Source organism: Anguilla anguilla, chromosome 15 (assembly GCF_013347855.1).
Source record: "Anguilla anguilla isolate fAngAng1 chromosome 15, fAngAng1.pri, whole genome shotgun sequence".
Classification (NCBI taxonomy): Eukaryota; Metazoa; Chordata; class Actinopteri; order Anguilliformes; family Anguillidae; genus Anguilla; species Anguilla anguilla.
Genome location: NC_049215.1, coordinates 6,878,824 through 6,901,198, shown reverse-complemented (window position 1 = coordinate 6,901,198; position 22,375 = coordinate 6,878,824). Strand labels below are relative to the sequence as shown.

The 22,375-nt window shown below is 41.2% G+C and overlaps 1 protein-coding gene across 7 annotated transcripts in view; it reads left to right on the top strand.

Annotated features, from left to right (window-relative positions):
• Nucleotides 1–22,375, top strand: part of thsd7ba (thrombospondin, type I, domain containing 7Ba) — a 157,256-nt gene that overhangs the window by 6,490 nt on the left and 128,391 nt on the right. The window contains exon 1 of one of the 7 annotated variants that reach the window (XM_035392650.1): nucleotides 1,042–1,299. The exons of the other annotated variants lie outside the window; for them this stretch is intronic. The gene's annotated coding sequence lies outside the window, so the exon portion shown is untranslated. Of the gene's footprint in view, nucleotides 1–1,041; nucleotides 1,300–22,375 lie in introns of those variants that run through there. 7 annotated transcript variants of the gene reach the window in all.

The window sequence follows — 22,375 nt, the reverse complement described above, 5'->3', positions numbered from 1 at the left end:
AAAGTGGAGGGTCTGAAATAATGGGTGTTAACCCGTGTGTGCATTCGTGCTTCCCAGGGGGGGGTGAGAACATATCCGTCGGCCCCTGTGCGCTGTGGGGTCCTGGCAGCCGGGGGCATTAGCATTGCAGACGAGCGCGCGGCTCCCTGTTCTCATTACGGGCGCGGACACCCGGGGGGCAGCGGAGCCTCCGATAGGCATCGTCTGAAGGTCGGGTCCCCGGCAGCGCCCGCCCCGTCAATACCAGAGCCCTTGTGTCCTCCGCGTGCGTCTCTCGTGTCAGAGGCACTGGGCCAGCAAACACAAACACTCAGTAAAGTCTATTGGCTCTGCCCCCCCCCCCCCCCCGTCCATCCTCCAACCTCTCCATCCTCCCTCTCCCCTCCTTCTTTTTTCAATTACCCGACTCCCTACCCTACGGAATGCTAATTATCTGGCGCTTGATATCCGCCTGATCCCCTCATCGCGGGTGAAGAGGACGAGGGATCGGAAGGAGGGCCTTCCCTCTTGACCGCCGGCTGCTCGGGTCCGGGGGCGAAGGGGGGGGTGTGGGGGAGGAGGGAGATCCGTGTGCGGAAGCCTTGTGTGTGCGCTTGAACAGGTACTCGAGACCCTCAGAGATCCTGTTCTCGCCTTCTCCATTACTTTGGGTTCACAGAACAGTTTTTACACGCGGTCTCTGTGTTGGTTGACGGGAATTACAAGTACAAGCCGTTGTTAAAGTCCGTAGAGGCAGCTACACCCCCACTACACACAAATATTTCTCTTCCCTTAGTCTGCATGCAAGACCAGCCAGTCCCATATCAAGTAGTTGACCAAGCGAGTTCAGTTGTTAGTTGGAATGTTGCAAAGTTTAAAACTGGAAAATAATGAAGGAATTAAGTAAATGGTTGATACTGTGATGTCATGAGAGGCAGATTCTTAAACTTGCTCTGCCAGGGACTACAGGCCATCATGGCCACTCAGTTTGGAACTACAAAGCCCTGATAAGACAGCCTGAGAGGCAGTTCCTGCCCAGCTGGCATTGATTTGACTGATTTTGAATTGACTGAGAGAGGAAGTGTGTTTGTTGGAGCTCTCTAAAAGTTTCTTGGAAAAAGAGAACGATAGATGGATAACTGGGACAAACAAGGCCATGTTTTTTGTGCTTTATATTGAACTTTCAGATACTTGGAAGCCCTTTTTTGAGTTTGCCTCCTGAGACAAATCCTTGTTAAAAGTGTAAAGAATTTTTTTTTTTTTCAATCCAGTCTGGTTTGTGGATCAAGTCTCACCACCCACGTTCCACATGGCATGAAGGTAGGGTTCCCAAACTCTTGTGACACCACAGTACAGCCTAAATATAATTAGCAACAAGGCAATACCAAGGGTGACAGAGGGAGAAAAAAGCAGTCGTGATTAAAAGAAAGAACACACTGAAATATCCCAACTGTCTGTTAGATATGACGAAAAGAGAAAGATGAGTAATGTAATGTAATTTAATTTTCACATTTATTTACACATTTCACATTTGTTCAGTTTTCAAATTAAAATTTTGATAGTTTTAAAAAAAACTTCACTAGTCTTTACTCAAAAAAAAAAAAAAGCATGGAAATATATGTAGCAAACAGTGAGTGTAAAATCACAGTTTCTGTTTCACAGTAAACAACTGAATGACAACAAGGTAGCATATTAGCTCAATGATCATCTCTGGATAGGTAGCAGAGCCTTTTAGGGGGAAATCTGTGGTGTTCCCTGAGAGAAAACCAGAAATAATAATGATGAGCTTTGAAACTGTGTTGGAGTGACATTTAACCTCAGCAATGACTGGTCCAGGTTACATCATTAAGCCTAGCGGTAGAGCCTTTATCCAGGTGTCATACAAAGGCTTCTGTGTGCTGATTGCTTTCTACTATGTAGTTATGGTCTGGTTGGCACGGATGCCGTACTAATGAGATGGCTGAATATAATTTAGATTTGATGGTATGAGGAACTTACCACTAAATGGCAAACATATTTAAAGGGCATCTACTATTTCACTCATGTCAATGGCCAGTAATGGCTTGGCAAATAATGTTACCACCAAACTTACCAGTCAAATAGACCTAAGTTAATATTGGTCTGAGCATGTAAAACATCAAGTCTATTGAACCTATTGTTGATTGTTTAGGGGACTACTTTTCACTTTAACATAGTGAGCACTGAAGACATGCTATATGAGTGTCATGCGACTGTACCCTTTTAAAACTAAGCTGCTCAATTTATCTCCTGAAGAGACTGCAACCACAGACTAGGACCACAATTAGACAGCTTGTCTGTAACTTCAGTTCATTATTCATTGTTTGCTTTATTGGAAAGGGTTCTTTTTAAAATGGATAATTGTTAATGTCTTCTTTTAATGTATTCTGACGTCTGTATTTATAAGTAATTCATTAATTCATCCTAATTAGTCCGTAACTAATCCTTTATGAGGTGTGAGAGTTTTTTTTGAATGCTTTTATGAAGGTTGTTATTGATGTATTAACTGACATTTAGGAGGTCCCTCAATAGGATCGTTATTAGTCACAAGCTAATTACCCTTTCCTCATTATTAAAACAGACATCTCTCTCACTTTCTCTCCTCTGCCCCCATGGAGAATGACTGTACGTGACTTTACACGAATGCAAAGCTACACTCATAATCAGCAAAACGATGCGAGTTTCATCCGGTATATCAATCGTGCTAGAGGGCATATATACTATATATGATTAAAGCAGGAACGGTGAGTACAAACCAGGACCAGCGCAAACAACCGACTAATGTGCAAACAGTAATGTGTTGTGTTCTCTCTTTTCATACCCAAATATGTCTACTTCAAGTCATTGGTGAAACAGTATTAAAGTACAAAATCAATTTAGAGTTTAATGAGATAACTGAACATGGAAACATTAGATGCCAGCCTCTCTGATGGTAACTGATGGTCATAAAATCTGAATCCCTCGTGCATTAAAATAACAAAACGCACATTGAGTAAACTTTCTTCTTTATTTATCACAGTTGGGGTTTGTAAAGCTTGTCTGCTGCGTGCACAGCTTTTCTCTGAGGGTGAACGAGCCACTCGTTCCCTTGCAGGCCATTATCTGTCTACACCTGCACTCTCCCAATTTTGTCCCCGGACAACTCTGGGGTGAGCAAACTAAACGTTACAGACTCACAAATCAGCTTTTGTGTGTCTTTGCTCAGAGTAAATGCGATTTTGACCGCGGTTTTCTCCGCGGATAGCTGCTCTGCAGACGTGGGACCGATCCGCTGATCTGTGTAATTTACAGTCAGCCCTTGTGTAGTCATCTCGGCGAATACAAATACCAACAATCCATTCAGACGCATTAAAGATCAGTGAATCTTCTCAATAGCTGCTCAGCAAAGCCCACCAGACTAAAATAAATCAAAAGCCAAGTACAGTTGGGAATTGTAGCTGAAAAATGTATCAGTCTCCCAACAGCTTGATCAGAAGTGATTGTGTTTGGATACTGATAATTAAAAGCAGAAAATGTCAAAAATATTAAATTCTGTTGTGCCTTCTTTAATTAGATTTGTTTTGATTCTTTGTTCTGTGGAATACTGATCCCTTGTTATAGCTATTGAAGCAAACTGTTAAGTAAAACGTGAATAAATGGCAACTTTCTTGCAGTTATTGTTCTAAAGTTAATTGTATTAACTGCTATGCATTATTTAAACACATTCCCCAGTTGTGTGAAGCATTCAGGCTTTTTATTGAACTCGGTACTGTCTGTTTAATTGCCTGAAAGGGTTTTTTTTGCCTGCTGCAGATTCCTTCACAGCATTTAGATGTTAAAATTGCGAGTGAAAAAATCCTGTCGTGATTCTGTGGTGGTTGGAAGGTCATACTGATGACTCCGATTCAAGAGGAATTTCATGTCTCAAAAATGGAAACTGAGAAATGATGCCCGTTAGCACAGAATAAGCTCTGTAGCCTATATATTGCTTTAGTCTAATTCATTAGGCCATTGCAACCAACAGCAGAATTAGGTTTGGCCTGCTGCTGCGTGTGCTTATGGTCACTGTAGTTCATATGTGCCTGTAGTGGCTCGTAGTTTGGAAAATAGGCACTGGCTCATGTGATTGAGTTTCCCATGCAGTGCTTCCTGTACGTGTGGGAGGCACTGCAAAACAGATCCCCCCCCTCTCAACACCCCAATAGGGCACTAACCCCTTGCACACAAGGGAAAAAAATACAAGATTGTCCCATGGGGAACGCATGTACTGTAGTTGTAAATCAACAAGACGGGAAAAACGCCTACTCTGTGCCCTACAGTTCTCTGTACATACAGATTCCAGTTTTTACTCTACATACTGTAGAATCACACTACTGCTTACTGTTGTCCTGACAGTTATTGGTAATTACGGTCATTGTTGTGTACATATCTGCCTTTTTATTGGTTAATTATGGTGCTTGATGCTGCAGTGGTCATATGAAAACAGGCCCACATGCAAATCCAGAAAGGAGTCTTACGGGGGAATCTCACGTCTCAACCCATTTTATGCTTTGAGAGACCGTGGTTTTGACATGAGGTGAATACTGATAGACCACTGATAGACCCCCCCCCCACCCCACCCCCCCATTTTGAGTTGCGTGTGTCTCTGCTGGCATTCCCTTGATTTAACACCGTGCGTTAGAAGTTCATAATCCTTGTCAAGTCTTGGATTTCTCTGCTGCTCCTCAGTTCTCCCTCGCTCTGTTAAAACTGCCGAGTGTTTGGTTAAAGAACTTAAGAAGATAAGACTTGTGGGAATGAGAGAGGGATTTGTGGTCTGCTGGGACTCTCATCCTTGAGCGCCGTACAACCTCGTGCCTGCATCATGCTGCTTCTCGCAAGTGACCTCCGGGCATTCTGTTGTGTTTCCTGGGGGGATACTGGACAATTCCAGACATATTTGGTGATATCCACTGCCAAATGTTAGCTTGTACTTGTCTCCGTGTGTTTTTTTTGTTAATGTGTAGAGTAAAATCAGACATTACTGTGGATGTACGTACATAGCTAGTGTTGGATTATTCAGACTTGTACACACACCCTTTGATTTAGAGGTGCATTATTACATTTGTAAATTTTGTACTTGACAGTCAGGGCAGACTGTCAAATGGATTAGATTATTTACCTGACTGTCATGTACCGTACATCATTATTTTAAAAACCACAGGGGGACATGCATGCACTTAAGGATACGGTAGGAACCCCACTGCATTGATCCAAACTCAAGGAGAATATTGGCAAGCTGCAAAATGCACCTAATAGACAGAGCCAAAAAAGTTCATTTCTAAGTAGCATCAGTGCCACAACATATTTTATGACCACTCGCCAAAGATTTAATGTGGAAGTAACATCATAGTAGAGAAATGAAGTTTTCTTTTGAGGAAGAAGAGGAGTAGATACTGTATGCCTCTGTAGTCAAATTCTTAGCTGGAATGCTTGTTTTTACAGCAACTGTAACTTCCTTTGGCCTCATTCGTCAGTACCAGGGCGCTGTGCGACCTGCTCGGTCCTGTAATGGGTACCAGCTTCCATGCTGCCCCACAGCTTTCCATGTCGGTGGTGGTCCCCTGGCGATTCATTATTTCTTCATGGCTAACCGAGGAGCCGCCGGAATTACAGCTCTCTTCTGTCTCCGAAACCAGCCATGCTTGATCCCAAACAATAGGTTGCATTAGCTATAACCCTGAGATGGCTGTTCAGGGCCGCGGTTAATTACAGCACCTCAGATATAGAAAATGGCTTTAATGTGATTTGGACAATTTGCTAAGTGGGATATCCTCCAACAATTGACGGACCTTGGTTCATCGCCTCTTCCCTGCCGTGAAGCCGCTTGCGTCTTTGTAAGGTGAATTGCGGCGGCGATATGGGACTCGGGGGGGATTGCAGGTTTGAATCCCCACTGGGACCTGGGTCTTGTGCCTAATATTGAGATTACTGTTGATAGTCAGCAGTGTGGCGATACTCTGCGTCAGTGGTAACCAACCCTGTTCCTGGAGATCTACCATTCTGTAGGTTTTTCACTCCAACCCTAACAAAGGACACCTCATTCAACAGCTTGTTGAGCTGTTAATTAGTAGATGCAGGTGTGCCAAATTAGGGTTGAAAGGAAAACCTACAGGATGGTAGATCTCCAGGGACAGGGTTTGTAAACACTGCTCTATGTTATGAGTGGCATATAAATTCAGTGTAGTACATTACAAAATTGTGCCAGTGTCAGTTGTCTTGAATAATAGTGTTCTCTATGCAGATATTGAATGAAATGTTCAACATGTACCTCTTTAAGGAATTGCTCATAAAAAGAGGATATTCTAAAGCATGCGTCAGGTATTTCAAGATGGTTTTTTTTCTTGAAAAACAGACGACTCAGCGTTTTATTAAATGCGTGAATAACCCAGAAGTGCCTCTGAATATGCAATTATGAAAAGGACTCTGATGCTGTTGAGCAGTGTGGAGTACTCGCAAACATGACATTGCTCAAGTGGTTTCTCTTGTTCCATTAATTGCATCTTCATTAAAATGGCAGGCTGAAGTTCAGACTGTACTCATGGGAGTTTGGGCATATCCAGGCTATATTTGCATTTGAAACAACGCTTCTGTAAACCTCATGAAACTCGAGTGCTTCAGTTGCTGAAGAAGAACTCTCGACCCAACACTCTCTGCCCATTATCATCCAATTTTGTGAATCTCCAGGTTGCTACACAGATCAGGGCCTGAGTGTAACGGCTTGAGGAAGATTTAGACCGGTCTCAGTGTGAAGGATGCCTCAGCTTCACCTGTCACCCACAGAGAAAGTGGTCTATGTTCTGGGCACTACATAATTTTTCCAAATGCTCTTCAGGGAAGACACAGTCCTTAAATGTTTTAATCTTGGAAGGTCAAAGATTATTTTTATTTGCTTTTATACAATCCCGACTGTCAATTCCAATTCTTGTCTAATTCATTATTTTGACAAGAACTGCCACATTTATCCATGTGCTGATGTTGCAGATCTAGCAGCCAGCTTGCTCACTTGAACATTAAAACCTGTGCTTGCCAATGTTGTCAAGTAACACTAGCAATCACTTACAAGAGCATCTGCAGCAGTTTTTATGTGGACATAAAACATTTAGAAAATAATTTTCTCAATATGATTAAACGCGAGTGCCTTGCTTGAAGGCACAGCCTCTCTCTCTGTCTCTGTCTCTCTCTCTCTCTCTCTCTCTCTCTCACATGCTCTCTCTCCCTCCCTCTGTCTCTCTCTCTCTCTCCCTCCCTCCATCTCTCTCTGTCTCTCCCCCCCTCTCTCTCTCTGAGGGAGTTTTGTGTCGCTCTTTTCTGTTTACATTATTACGTAGCATCATTGCATAATTTCCAAACCTACAGTAGGTCGGTTCAATAGAAATGAAATACGAGTGCTTAAGGGCACAGCATCAGCGAAACCACCTGACCTGAGTCAGTGCTCGAGGCTCAGCGTAACTCTCTTCCCCCCAGACTCCGCAGCAGAAGAGCTGCTTCAGAGTGGCACGGTGGGTAGCGTCAGGGCAGCAAGAGCCGGTATAGCTCAAGCCCTCTCGGTGCCTGTAGGGTTTTCTGTGGGTGCTTCAGGGTCCTCCTAACACCCAAAAGACAATGCCGGGCCAAGGGTTATCCCATTCCTTGTGAGCGGGCTGGCTTCGTGAATGCTGCCTCATTGCCAGTGGTTTGTGAAGGCACAGAATATGGCATGTATTATGTATTTTTGTTTTGTTGTTGTTGTTTTACAGTAAACCAACATCAAGCTATCCGATTCAAGGATGCATTTTGTCCCGCCGTTTGACAGGAGAGTGGTAAAATGGCAGTCCGTATACCCTTTAAAGCACGGGTTCTTAAATAAAGACTCAAATTATAAATACTTTCTAGGATCGGGACCCAAATGATAAATTTGTTACGTTTCAGAACCCTGTCAGATACATACATACTAGCATAGCCTAGCGCACTACAGACTCCGGGACCTACCATGTACTCCCGTGACCCATATTGGGTCCCGACCCAAAGTTAAAGAAACACTGGATAAAAAAGAAAAAAAAAAAGCTTGAACCATCAAACTCAGCATGTTGCAGCCTGAAGTACAGGACTGCCACATAAATTAACCAACAGAAAATAAGTAATGGTGTTGACCAGGGTTCTGTGGCTGAACGCACTGGTAATTGAGCATAGGGAGTCGAGAGTATAATTTAATCTGGTTCTCAATATGTGTGCCTTTTTTTAATCTACATTATTTTGATTCATTTATTAAAATGTGCCCTGACAGCGAAAAAAAGGACTTAATAATTTTGGGAACAGTTCAGTTTCTCGTCTCGCTGATTCAATGAAATACTTTTGGGACAGAACGATTAGCTGGCTGACCTTGACGCGCTGGGGAGGTTCGAGCGGACCAATTGCAGGCAGACAGCTGCGAGCGTCGGCATGTCGAATGATTACAGTTCTGGTTAACGGTTTCTGAGTGACAATCATTGTCGTCTCCTGTAAGTTAATCTTCTGAAAATAGCGTAATAAGATTTGTATTAGCATGGTGATTGATTTTTTTTTTTTTTAAAGGAGAAGGGGACAGCCTGCCCTATTTTCATATTTATCAGCCCTCCTTTCATATTTTCTTCCTTCATTCAGACAGGTATACATGCAGAGAGGGTAGCTGATAGAGAAGGAAAAGGAAGTGCCGTGGTGGGGAAACGAATCCCAGGAGGCACGTGGGGGGGCGGGTGGGGGTGGGGGGGTTTGGCAATGGTGGGAGGTTTCGAGGGGGCGAGCTCGCGTGACTGCACCAGACATCTCATCGGAGTGATTGATTTTTAACACTGTGAAATGAAAATGAGGGTGGACCGAAAGCATAATGCCCTTCTCTAAGCTCATATTTTCTAGATAAAACCCTAGATGCAGTGCACATATTTTTAGCATCAAACGAGAGTTCCCTGCAGGGGGGGCGGGAATTTGTATGCGTCGCAGATGGAATGATCCAGGCTAACCTAAATGACCTTTGTCTTCACAAACATGCTCTTGATTTACCAAGTTCTTGCATCATGTAATATTTAAACAGGAGTTATCAATGATGGATGTGACTCGGGCCTCAACCACTGTGATTTGAAGAGGCTGCTCAGGCTCTTTATCAGCTGGAGTGAGATGAAATGGGGTTTACAGACGGCATTATGCATGCGAGCGGAACACAGAAACACGCTCTCGGTAGCTCAAACCAATATAAGAACCGCACACGGTAATCATAATGGTTGAAATTGTAAACATTACATTTGTACAGGATTATTATTATGAGTTTCGTGGTGGCTGAAATGGGGAAAAAATATCCTGAAAGAACAGTAATAAAATACCTACATGCTTAAATTTGGTATTCAGAAAGAACCAGTGTCATGATGATTGGACCGAAAGTGCCTTTTAAATCTGGGAGTCTGTTATTTATTTTACTTTAATATGTTTTCTGTTGCTTCAATATACCAAGGAAGTGCTGCACACAGGAAAGGTAACAGATTGAGAGATTAAACATTTTCTGCAGTGTATTGCATGCCTACCAAAGCCTTCAGCAGACCATTTAGAATTCTTGTTTTCAAAAGCCAAATCATTAACGTGTATAGTTATGATTCCCAGTCATTCTTCTGGTCCTTCAGCGTTCTTCCTCAAAGAGCCCATGCCTCATCTGATACTAAAAAATTATATTCTGAACATTTTCAGCATTTACATTTTTCAGATCAGAGGTATTACGAGCTGCGCATTTACCGCCTCCTCTCATATCTCCAGATGTATGGCGGTAGATACTACTTAAACATCAGCATGTTGAAATTGAAATGCTAAAGACGCACGCTTTCACCGGTGCTTAATTTAACTTGTAAATCACAAGGATTTTCATATTTTATTTTAATCTGGCCTTCTTCTTTTTTTTTTCTTTGAAAGATCCACATATCCAGTCCTTTGCTTGTCTGATGTTGTCTGAGAGCGCCACGGCTGGACTCCAGCTGGTGCTAGCTCCGCGGTTTGGACTGCAGGTGTGGAAAACAGTCGCCGGTTTGAAGGAAAGTCTATGAAATAACCGCGCGCCTCATTTGAAGTGCTGCATATGCAGGGTGCGGATGGCACAGCGGTAACTCGAGAGGAGAAACCTGCCACTTCCAAATTGGAAGGAAAAAAAAAGAAGCAGAAGAAACGTATCGATAAAAAAGTCCCCATGTGATAAATGTACAGCGACAGCACAGAAGTGTGCCGCTTGCATAAACACTGATAATAATGAGGGCACCGCGTAAAACTGCAATCGATCAACGGTGATTTTGTTTGCTATGTTTGTTTTAATGTAATGCAGTCTATTGCAAATTTTGCTTTGACAGTCTAACACGCAAAATAAATATAAATGCAAATTTTCCACGTTCCATGATTAGGACACCCGTTGCTACTTTAATAATGCTGTTTTGAAAATGTTCTACTGTCAGTATTCTCAGTTTATTAGGCATAATTGTTGATTGAAAGTTTGGTTTTGGCCTTTTCAGGAGTAGCCTGTGTGTTTTGATTAAAGCTTTAAGCATTCCAATACTTGAAGGCCCTTCTGCCTTGAAGAAATGATGACACCTTATGCCCCAGCTTGACCTTTGTGCTCAGAAAATGAGAATCTATCATATCAGGAATCATAACATATAGAAATGCAAGGTAATTGCTTCTTTTCAAATTCAATAGAAAAAAATGCATTTTGCATGTAACCTATTGCGTTATGCATTTGCCTTTGGATGTGCAACTTGCTATTCAGAACTCAGGTACACTTCGGTTTGAATTGATTTATATGAATTGATTAATTAAACAGATTATTTTTAATCAATAGTCTTTCTGTCCATTCTAGTGTTTATTCCATTTAGCTGATGCTCAAAAATTACTGTGTCTCCAAAGACGGGAGCCTCGATAAAATGTAAATTTTTCTAATAAAATTAAATCGGCCACATCAAAGCAGGGGTTAGATTGCAGGTTTCAGAAAAGGAAAGAAAAACATAAAATAAGAGGGAGCCAAAGAAAATGAATCATCGAGAGGATAAGCTGCTTCCAGACTTTATTCATCGTGATATCCTTCTCCTCACCAAAAAAGAAAAAAACCTTAGAAATAAATAACGGTGTGGCTGAGCGGTTTCCTTCTGGACCCTGATCTGAGAGAGGCTCTCATAATTGGCGGCTGACTGATTGAACCTGTCTCCCCGTGAAGGTTTTATTGGATTTGCCTACGCTGAATCAGCCTCTTTCCCCCAGCCCACTGCTGGGCGCCCCAAAACAGGCAGAGAAACCTCAGTGGGTACCCGGCCTCCTCTTTTGATGCAGACACCTCTGATATTCAAATAGGGGGTTGGCTGAGAAGGAATTTGGCAGCGTTGGGGGGTGGTGGGGGAATGGCGGGGAGGGGGGGGGGGGAGGCATATCCTGTGTCTAAAATTCTCTGATAAAATGGATACATGCAAAGCCCTTCTTTTAGTTCTTGTTCAGAAAGGGTGGAGAGAAATGAGGAAATGGAATGTGGAGCCTTAAACCGTCCCTCGTTGACACATTTGAGGAATGCTTCCTGTTTTGCATGGACGGAAACACTGGATATTTATTCCACGCTAATGACTTTATGGGCCCTGCTACAAACACTGGGGCGCCTGTCGGTACATGAAAGGGACGCGTTCAAAGCAGGTTCAGAGATGTACGCTGGAAACGTGTGCTTTCGGTGTGCCATTTCCTGTAAATAAGTGGCTGTGTCACAAAGCCATGCTCCTTCATGTTTGTTCATGTACTGTAGTCTTCTCTCTCTACTTTTATACGACTGTCCATCCTACCAGTATGCAAATTGCATACTTGCTTAAACATTTTTGAAAATATATATATAAATAAAGAATAGAATAAAGAATATAGAATAAAGTCAGAATTCTGAGATTAAAGTCAGAAATCTTTCACATGTGACCGTAATCCTCTTCCGTATGTACGTGATGGTCACGATCATCTGTAAGATTGTAGGGTGGTCAGGACTTGTGATGTATGGTGTGAGCAGCTGGATAAAAATGACTTTTTTCGTCATGGTGTAAGTCATGCATAGAAACCAGAACATGTGTGATGCATAGCATTTTGTAGGCGCCAGTCAGAAAATACAGTACCGGTTGTGTATTCAATTAGCAAGTACAAGCAAAAAGCACTACAAAAATTCATCAATGGCTTTTTTTTTTAGCCCAAATAAATGCTCCAGGGGTAACACTGCAGAGCAAAAAGTACGAACATGGCACCTGTTGTTGATTAAACCTTAAATTCTCCCTTGGCTGAATTATGTGCACTGCTCCTTAAGACGATCAATAAACTAACTTGATTTCTTTTCCACCCATTATTCTCACTTGGTTACTGTTGTGTGTCATGTTATTGTCAATGTTGTACATCATGTTTTATTGTCAGAGTCCACATATTGACACTCAAGCATCTAACCACAAATTGTACAAAATGACTGGAAAAAGTTTGACGTGAAGGGAGAACATTGCTTTTCTGGGAATAAGGGATGTATCTACTCTTAGAACAGAGTAAAGGCCACAGCGAAGGGCTTTCTGAAGATTCCTTTAATGCTGGCCTCGTGGATTCTAAGAAATGGACTAAGAAATAACTTTTTATTAATATTATTTATCCTTTACTTTCAACTAAGTTCATTTTTTTAGCGAACATATTTTAGTAAGTATTATGTATAATGGCAGCACTAGATTTTTGCATCATTTGGAAGCTGACTTTAGCCAGCTTATTGTCACCAGTCATTCAATCACCTGTGCTGGTTTCACGGCTATAAGCTAACTGGTTTCATCTGATTTTACTCAAAAAACGTCGTTGCTTTCTTGATCTGTGTGTCTCCGGGTCAATTTCAGTGTGAAATATAGTTTTAAAGGTTTTAAAACAAGCTAGCACCAGAGCTCCGTTGGACTACTGAGACCATAGCTGTGGCAGTTTGGAGACTGCTTTGTGTTAGCTTTCATGATCAATATCAATGCCGAATTCAACGCAAAATATAGTATTGATGCTTTCAAATGTGAGATGACAAGGTAGTACTGGAGCTTTGCGTTGCTAGGAGGTCTAGCTTCAGCAACAGCCATCTCAGCAGTTCCATTACCTCTGCTTTTATCTGTGTAACCCCGCCCACCCAGGTTTTACAGACAGGCAGGCAGGACGGAGAGCTGTCCTGGTTGGTTGTGAAGATTCAGGCAAAGGCAAAGTTTACCTTGTTGCTATGGCATTGCGTTTCATTAACAAGCTTACCTATTATGCCCATAGTCATTGGTTGATAGGGGACGAGTCTGTGGCAGCAAATTCATCATAACAAATATTGTAGTGGAAGGTACAAATCATGTTGCCATGTTAAAATTAAAATAAACAATATAGTGACTAGTTCAAGTAGCCTATATATTCAACTAACAGTCAACCGATTGCATGTCCGACAGCTCGCAACATAATTAGCAGATATGCATTTAGACAGACTTCTAATTATTCGGCTGGAAAAACTATGGCTGACAGCAAGAAATGTGATGCTATGTTGTGCTGGAAATGAAAACTGAACCGGATACGAGAACAGTTTTTACGTCTTTCCCAAGTGGTTCATGAAAGAAAAAACAATATTAAAGGGACATTTGGAGTCAAGATCACTTCAAAAGCCAAGAAAGGTGTGGGAGCATAAATGCTATCACATTGATGCTGCTTTTCCACTTCTGTCCACTTTACTATAATCGTAACACCCTTGTGATTGGGGTGATACCTTCAAGCTTAATGTTATTCACAAGTCCTAAAGTTAGCGCCCATTATTTTTGAGTGTCTCCTAAATTTGCACGTTAGGTTTAACCTTAAGATATTTCGTGCATACACAGTCACAGGGTCATGCATGTGCAGTGTAGATTAATCATACCTTATTATCAATGTGCTGTCTCATTAAGATAGATTCATGATAGTGGTGTTCAGTATGGGAAAAAAAATCAATAATGAAACTAACGATATTGGTACAGGCAAACATTCCAAGTGCAAGAATCATACAGTTCTGTGTCCTTGACTAATTTTACACCTATGCAGTATTTCCTCAGAATTTCAGAGATTAGCATAGATTTTCTAAAAGCGTGCTGTTACTCATTAACTTTCCGATTGCCATTCTGATCACAGCAGGCTATGCATTTCCGTGGTCCCACAAGCCTTGATTGTGCTATTTATTAGAATACTTATCGCGCTACTTCAGCCGATCCAAATCATCGCTTTTATTTTTTTTTGCATAATTATTCATGCATGCCACAAATTAACCGGGCTGCCTAAAAATAAAAAAAATAAAATAAATAAATAAACAGCATGTGAAAAATCAAAAACCATGCACGTGCTAAATCAGACGTGAGTAATGGTCACTTACCACTTTATTGATAACAGCAAGTTAAGTGCACATTTTTGGGGAGCAGAACAGTACAGCAAGATTGTACAAAATTGAAACCAAGAGTTTTAAAATAATCAAAAGTTCACATGCTGGCCGGTCTATTGACTATTCTCTATTCTGGAGCACTGACATGCATTTCCCAGGCCGCTTTGGTTTTCTTGTGTGTTCTGTCAAAGTAACGGGGTATTGATCTCCTTGAAACAAATTTTCGAACACAAAAAATCCCTCAAGCTTTGTTCCTGCCTTCCCCGGAATTCTGAAAATAAATTACCTGATTAAAATTCATCTTATGTCAGTCAGTCAAATAGCTTAATTCTGCTCTGATACAGGAATGTGTGTGTGTATATATATATATATATTTGTAAGAACTTCAGGTAGAGAAAAATTCAATTAATATATGCGCATTTATTGAAAAACAAACCAAAGTACAAACTTTTTAAATTTATACCTATTATAACACAAAAATATTACTTTTACTTAAACATAATCTTTCACAGCTTTCCTTGAAATAACCTCCTTTGGCTGTAATTACAATTAAATTCATTATTTTAAGTCTATCCAATCATTTTGCAAAATGAGTGGTGGAGGCATGGGAGGGAGGATGAAGGGTTAATTAAATTGAGTGAAATTTTGTCTACCTTATTTTTTTTTTAAACCTCAGGTTGCCCAATACATTTAGCCTGTAGTGTAAGAAAAATAGACACTAAAGTGAGAAATATGGCAAAGGAGCTAGGCATCGGCATATGGGGCCAAGTAAACATTGTTGCAGGAAGACCATCAGGCAGAAGACAAATACATTGTGTCGCAAGAGAAACCATCGTAAAACTGCACCACAACTATAGAACTCATGCAACTACAGAGAAACCAGACTACAGTGAAATGGCAACTACGATCTGGTTTGTACAAACAGCACATAGCCTTTGCTATGTGCTGTTAACAAGAACAAAGTATTCAGTCGAGTTCTTCCTGTAGTTGTGGTGCAATTTTAGAACTAGATGCCAAGTTGTGTCTAAGATTATTTTTAAAGTAAAGCTCTAAAAATAAATATATATGTGCATATATTTACTGAATTCTTCTCTACCTAAGGTTAAAAAAAAAAAAAACCCACAGGTGGCCAAATACTTTTGGCCTGTACTGTATATGCATACAATGAGCTCCATAATTTTAATTAACAAAACGTAAAAGCAAATCACATGTATTTAAAGTGCAGATTCTCGGTTTTAATAAAATGTATTTTTATACATTTTGGTTTCACCATGTAGAAATGACAGTACTCTATATACATAGCCCCACATTTCAAGGCACCATAATGTTTGGGACAAATTTCTTCCAGGCGTTTCTGATTAGTCATGTGAGTTCAGTTGTTTCCTTAGTGCAGATATAAGCGAGTGGTCAGTATCACTCTCTGTAGTCTTGATTCTAGGCTTTAGGTTGAATTTGGAGTCTGTTATTTCCATGTGTCAACATGAGGACCAGAGTTGTGCCAATGAAAGTCAATGAAGCCATTATGAGCCTGAGAAACAAAAAAAAACATCAGATGTAGGCCAAACCTTAGGCTTACCAAAATCAACTGTTTGGAACATCAATAAGAATAAGAGCGTGCTGCTATGCTCTAATCGCAGAGGGCCTAGTAGGCTAAGGAAGACCTCTACAGTCGATGACCAAATAATTCATACTATAATGAAGTAGAACTCCCAAACAACAGGACTACTGAACAGAAACACTCTTCAGGAGGCAGATATGGATGTGTCAGTGACTACTGTCCGCAGAAGACTTCACACACAAAACTTCAGACGCTACACTACGAGACGCAAACCACCAGTTAGCTGCAAAAACAGGGTGGCTAAGTTACAGTTTGCTAAGAAGTATATAAATGATCCTGCAGAGTTCTGGAAAAAAAGGTCTTGTGGAGATATGAGACCACGATTGACTTGTATCGAAGTAACAGCAAGAGCAAATAGTGGGAGCTGAAAAGGAACTGTCCAAGATCCAAAGAAACCCCCTCGTCTGCGAAACATGGTGGCAGGGTTGTTGTGGTTTGGGCATGTACAGCTGCCACAGGCACTGGCTCACTTCATTGATAATTTAACTGCTGTTTGCAGCAGCAGAATGAATTCTGACCTGTACAGAACCATCTTATCTGCTCAAGTTCAAGAAAATACCTCCAAATTCATTAGGTAACATTTCATCCAAAGACAATGATCCCAAACATACTGTTAAAACAATAAGTGAGTTTTTCAAAGCCAAAAACTGGAGCTGAAGGTGGCTGCAGTACATGCCTGGCAGAGACATCAGCAGAAAAGATACTCAGCACCTGGTGATGTCTATGAGTCACAGACTTCATGCAGTCATTGCATGCAAAGGATATGTGAAAATGTCCTAAACAAAACTGCTTTCATTTATATAACATTAGTATTTCCCAAACTGTATAGTGCCCTGAATTTGGGGGGTGGAATGTAAAACAAAAAGTGCTGTAATTTATTCATGGTAAAACTGAAGTGTATAAAAATGCCCTTCAATAAAAGCTGAGAATGTGCACTTTAACCATGTGAGAATTGTTTGATTAGAAATATAAAGTTGTTGAGTACACTGCCAAATCAATAGAAAATGTCACACACACACACACACACACACATTTCCATTGCATTAGTTCTAAGCATTTAAAGATATGAGAATGTGAAATATTTAACACTGACTTGCAAGATACAAGATATATTTCTGGCAACCAATCAAAGGAGCACATTGACTACTGCATTTTCAGATGATAAAATGTTGTCACAATGGGAAGAGTTCTCTAATTTATTCTGGTCTTCACCCAGAATTCTGTCAACACTTTGCCTTCAACGCAGAAAATGTCAGGGCTAAAGCCATCTAAAGCATTTTCACTGCTTTGTTTTGGATTGCAGTGGAGTTGAGAAATGTGCAAGTTTTTGAAGTGTTGCTGTGGTGGCATTCTTTTGAAATATTTTCATAAAGGGGCTATACTGTCATTTGTTTTCCCAAAACAACCCTTTTTAAACAGTAGCAATCTATAACGATATTTCACAGGGAAGCTTTGTAAATTCGGACATGAAAAATGCCTTCATTTAACATGCTATATTATAATGATTATGAACTGATATGTTTGGGGCATTCTTATAACTGGAACAGACACATTGTGAGTCTCATATGAGTCCAGACTTAGCTTATTGGTTAGACAACACCAACAGCAAATCAATTTTTTCACAAAATACTGTTATAATTGCTTGCAGCCTAAATCTAAATCCTAATTGGATCCCTAGTTCTAAAGTTAAATGTAACCTTGGTTGTTCTATTTAAAAAAGAAAGGCTACATGAAGAGATGTATTGATTTTTCGTGCCAGCCCCACCTATGTGCACATTTCACGCATTGGGGCTTCATTACCTTTAATATTTAGGCCCTGAATGTACTAAGGATACATTGGTCCTGTGGTTCGTAGCTTGTCATTAACCTCCAAATTTTCAATGGAAGATTTCCAAAGGTACTTCAGGTGGTTCACCCAGTCAAGGCATTTGCTCTCAGGGTAATTGTGCAGCTCTCAGATCCTCTACCCTGTCTAGTTGAAATCCTGGTTAACAGGAGGTGATCCCAGTAGTGTGGTGGTTAACTGGCCACGGTGCTGTGCAGAAAGAGAGTTTCAGTTGGTGGAGTCGTCCCTGTCTCGTCGTGCTCTGCTCTGCTTGACCAGACACATGCGGCTGGTCTGCACCAGTTGCACTGGCTCCGCTGGCCTTTGCCACATTGAGCGGGCATATCAGCCGGTGCACTAAAACTTGAAACTGACTACACAGATTTTGGACAAAGCGCACACTGGTGTGTACTCCAAGAAATCGATGGGTTGCATAAATATTGTGTTGCAATCATGGCGCAAGCTATCAATTAAACTTCGGTATTCCAAATTGCTGGTGCAAAATAGTGACTTGTGTTTATAACTGAGCACAGTGGTTAAAGTCATTCAAATCAAAACAAACTGACTTATGAACTTCTGAGCAAATTGATTAAATAATACCGTGCCACTCTTTCATCTCAATTTGAAAGCCAGTATATTTGTAAAGGTTTGGCTGGTGATTACAGAAACACTTGTTGCTATCTTTTAGATTTCTCAATTTCAGTTCCATGTGCTTTGTAGATTGGCAGATTGTCTTAATTTATTCCTGAATTGAAAACTGATAATTTGGGAACTTTCTAAAATAACTTAGCCTTCCATTATGTAGACTAATTGAAGAAAGCTCTGTAAGCCTGACTTCATCCATTGTCATAGGGTTTAAATGTATGTTTTAATATACACAAATGCATGTGTAATTGATGAGTTAATTATATTTAATGATGTATCCTATTTGGGTACATTTATATTTAATGGCAATCACTGAGTTACCATAAATCGTCAGCTCAACCAACTTGCTTCAATAAATAATTTACCAACTATAGTGTCCTCTGGAAAAATAAAGGTCCACTTTTAGGTGTAGAATACATACTTACCTTATATGACTAAAAGTATCAGGATACCCCTTGGTCTGGGGATGTTTTTCATGGGTTGGGCTTAAGTCGCCCCTTAGTTCTAGTGAAGGCAAATCTTCTGCTACAGCATACAATCACATTCTAAATGATTCTGTGCTTCCACAACAGTTTGGGGAAGGCCCTTTCCTGTTTCATCATGACAATGCCCCTGGGCACACAGCAAGGTCCATACAGAAATCGTTTTGTCAAGAACGTGGTGGAAGAACTTGATTGGCTAGCACAGAGCCCTGACCTCAACCCCATCCAACACCCTTGGGATCAATTGGAATGCCAACTGTGAGCCAGGCCTAATTGCCAAATTAGTGCTCGACCTCACCTATGCTCTTCTAGCTGAATGGAACCAAATCTATGCAGCAATGCTCCAACATCTAATATGAAGCCATGCCAGAAGAGTGGAAGTTGGTATATCAGCAAAGGGTGGGCCAACTCCATATTAATGCCCATAATTTTGGATGGAATGTTGGATGTCAGGTGTCCACTTACTTTTGGCCATGTCGTGTACAGGACACATACTTTTAATTAATACTTCTGGGTGTGGCAGTATTAAAGTATTATTAAACATTAAAGGCTTAATATTCCAAATTGAAATGACAATTATCCATGTACATGGAAACATCATCTTTGCAATTTCTTACAAGCCTACCTTCTGTAGCATCCCACAAAAGAAAAAAAAAAAAACCTCATTAAAACAGTAGGCTTTTCTCTCTGAAGGGTACCACGCAACCTGACCCTTTAAAACCCCAGCTAACTGGAACTGCGGACTTCTTTAAGGCTTTAATAGAATTCGGGTTCGTTATCTCTTCTTATTATCTGTTTATTAAGTAATGAATTGTTCCACTTGGAGTTGAAAGCTGTTTTAGCCAATCCGGGTTTTCAGAGGCCAGGTCAAGGTGAGATGTAATCAGATCGGTTCACTCTGCCGAGCCACTGAAACGCAGGGTAATTACACCGAAAGGCACTTTTTCAAGTGTGGCTCGAAGATAAAGGGCGGGTCGCTGGCAGTATCACTTCCAGTGCCGTTTCTGAAATTTTAAACACCCAGTTCGGACGGAAGCGCTCCTTCGTAGCATAGAAAAACTCGCTCTCTGTTATTTGCCGTCCTTATTAAAAAAAAGTAGAAGGCATCTGAAAGGGTGGTTTCGTGCCTGAGGAGTTCTGATTATCTCAGCAAATGGCGCTGTGCATTCCGCACACATTCGAGAGTGAAAATGGGAGAGCGCTGCTTTTTAAAGGCTTGCTCGACCCTCCCTGCTGTGCTGTACTTGAAGGCTCCACTACACCTGGAGCTTACAGATGTAATTGACAAGAATACCGAGTTCCTTCTCTTTAGTGCAGTAGAGCGCGAGAGAGACTTAACACGTCATACTTGTTTCCATGCCTGCAGCTACAGATTAAAGGTAGGTCTTAAGAAAACAGACCTCTCACCTCCACCACAGGATATTGTGGATTGACGGATGCCCTTTGCCAGCATGATGTACATTGCTCACGTTTGGCACATTAACCATTTATTGGCATCTTGCTCAATGAACCTATTTGAACTAATGGTGTAAGCCCTTACTCAGATGGTACTGCCCTTATACTGGACATCAACTACAAGACACAATACAAAATTATTTCTCCAAAGCATTTTGTCAAGTGCAAGAACACGAGTTAAAATGTAAATTAAAGCGGCGCAAATTAAAATGCAAACTACTACCAGGTGATCGCAGCGTGGTTGCTTGAAAGCCGAACAAAGACAATGTTTACCATGCCAACACCAAATCATCATTTTCCAATGTGATTTCCCCTAGAATAGATAGATTGCAGTCTAATTCTGATCACTGCGGTGTGCGCTAAATGGATTTCTAGCACAAATGCAGTTCTGTAGGAATGGCGGTCTGATGTTACCCTCCCGTCCCTGTAATTATCTGCGCTGCTGTGAGACGGATGAATTCTCGCGTTTCCTTTTAAACCAGTGGCTGCACAAAGGCCTTTTTTCACCTTGTTCTCGTGGCACACACACACACAACTTTATGGTGAATTCTCTCTTTCAGGTTGGTGATAAAATGCTTTGACTTGAGTACATTGGATTTTTCCACCCTCCGATGTACATAAAGTGCCTGATTAATCAAATGATGTTTTTAAAAAAAGATTTTATTGCAGGAAGCAAGAGTATCCTTTACGCCGCTGTACATTTCATTGTGGCTGGTAATATTACCACCTGGGTTTTGCACATATACATGATTTTCTGCTCATCTAAAAATTCTAAGCACCTTTCATTTATTTATTTCATTTTATTTTTGGGGCTACGACTACTAACCAGTGATTGATTGTTTGTAATAGAAATCTTTTGCAGTGCCATGACATTTCATGACTAAAACTCTGGGATTATCTCTGTATCACCTTTAATAAAATAAAATAAAACAAAGGGGCAGCATTCAAAGATCACTCCGGGTGTTTTTAATGATCTGTGAAAACATATCCTGGGATGTTTCTTAGCCAATTTGCTATTAGCTGTCATATGTGATGACAAATTAAAACCCCTATCTCTAATTTCCATGTAATGTAAATGACTCTGAAACACACTGCCCATGGTATTAAAATAAAGCGGTTGCCATTTCTAGAATCTGAGTTGAGTGTGCTGTGCTGTGTGAGTGCAGCCAATCACGCGGTGAATGGAAATTTGACTTGCGCTATTGATTGTAGATTTTCGAGATGATTGGTCATTCGAAATGTCAGCTCTTGAAAACAATCATAAATGAAGTGAGAAATGATTGATAGTTCACGTATGATCTGAATGGCGACTAGCATTTCACGGTGGTCAACCCTCTAAGAGCCAGGATTGTATGGCTTTGTTCAGCGTGCGCTTCGAGCGCGAACGTCGTTGTATTTGTTTCGCTCTCCTATGAGCTCGCCGGGGGCCCGAGAATGCCTCGTGAGTGAGGGAACCTTAACGTGCTCGAGCTGAACAGCTGCATCCATCTCGGTCGGCGTTGAGGAAGGGAGAAGGCGTTGTTGCAGCGAGGCGTCTGGGATTTTTCAAATTGAAAATTGGAGAGATCTCACAGGCCGCTCCCATGCTCGGCAAAAGGGAAAACTTCCGGGAAGCGGGATAAAAATGTAATCTTTGATGGAATTGATTGGAAAAGAACACGGCGACTATTTGTTCCGGCGCGCGAATGAAATCCAATTATCCGTATGGCACCGCGGAGCGATATATCCTGCTAGCCGGGTGCGTATCGTGGGCACATATCACAATCTGTCTGTGTCCCAGTCACACATTCTTAACCAAGTCAATTTGTGCTGATCTCCTCCATGGAGGACAGAGCTGATAGGTGGGACCCCGCTTTATATCATCCTGTTGCGGGCCCTTATTGAGTCGCTGGCGTGTGGGCAGAGCAGCTGTCTGGCTGGAGCAGGCTGCCGCTGTTAATTGTGCGCTAATA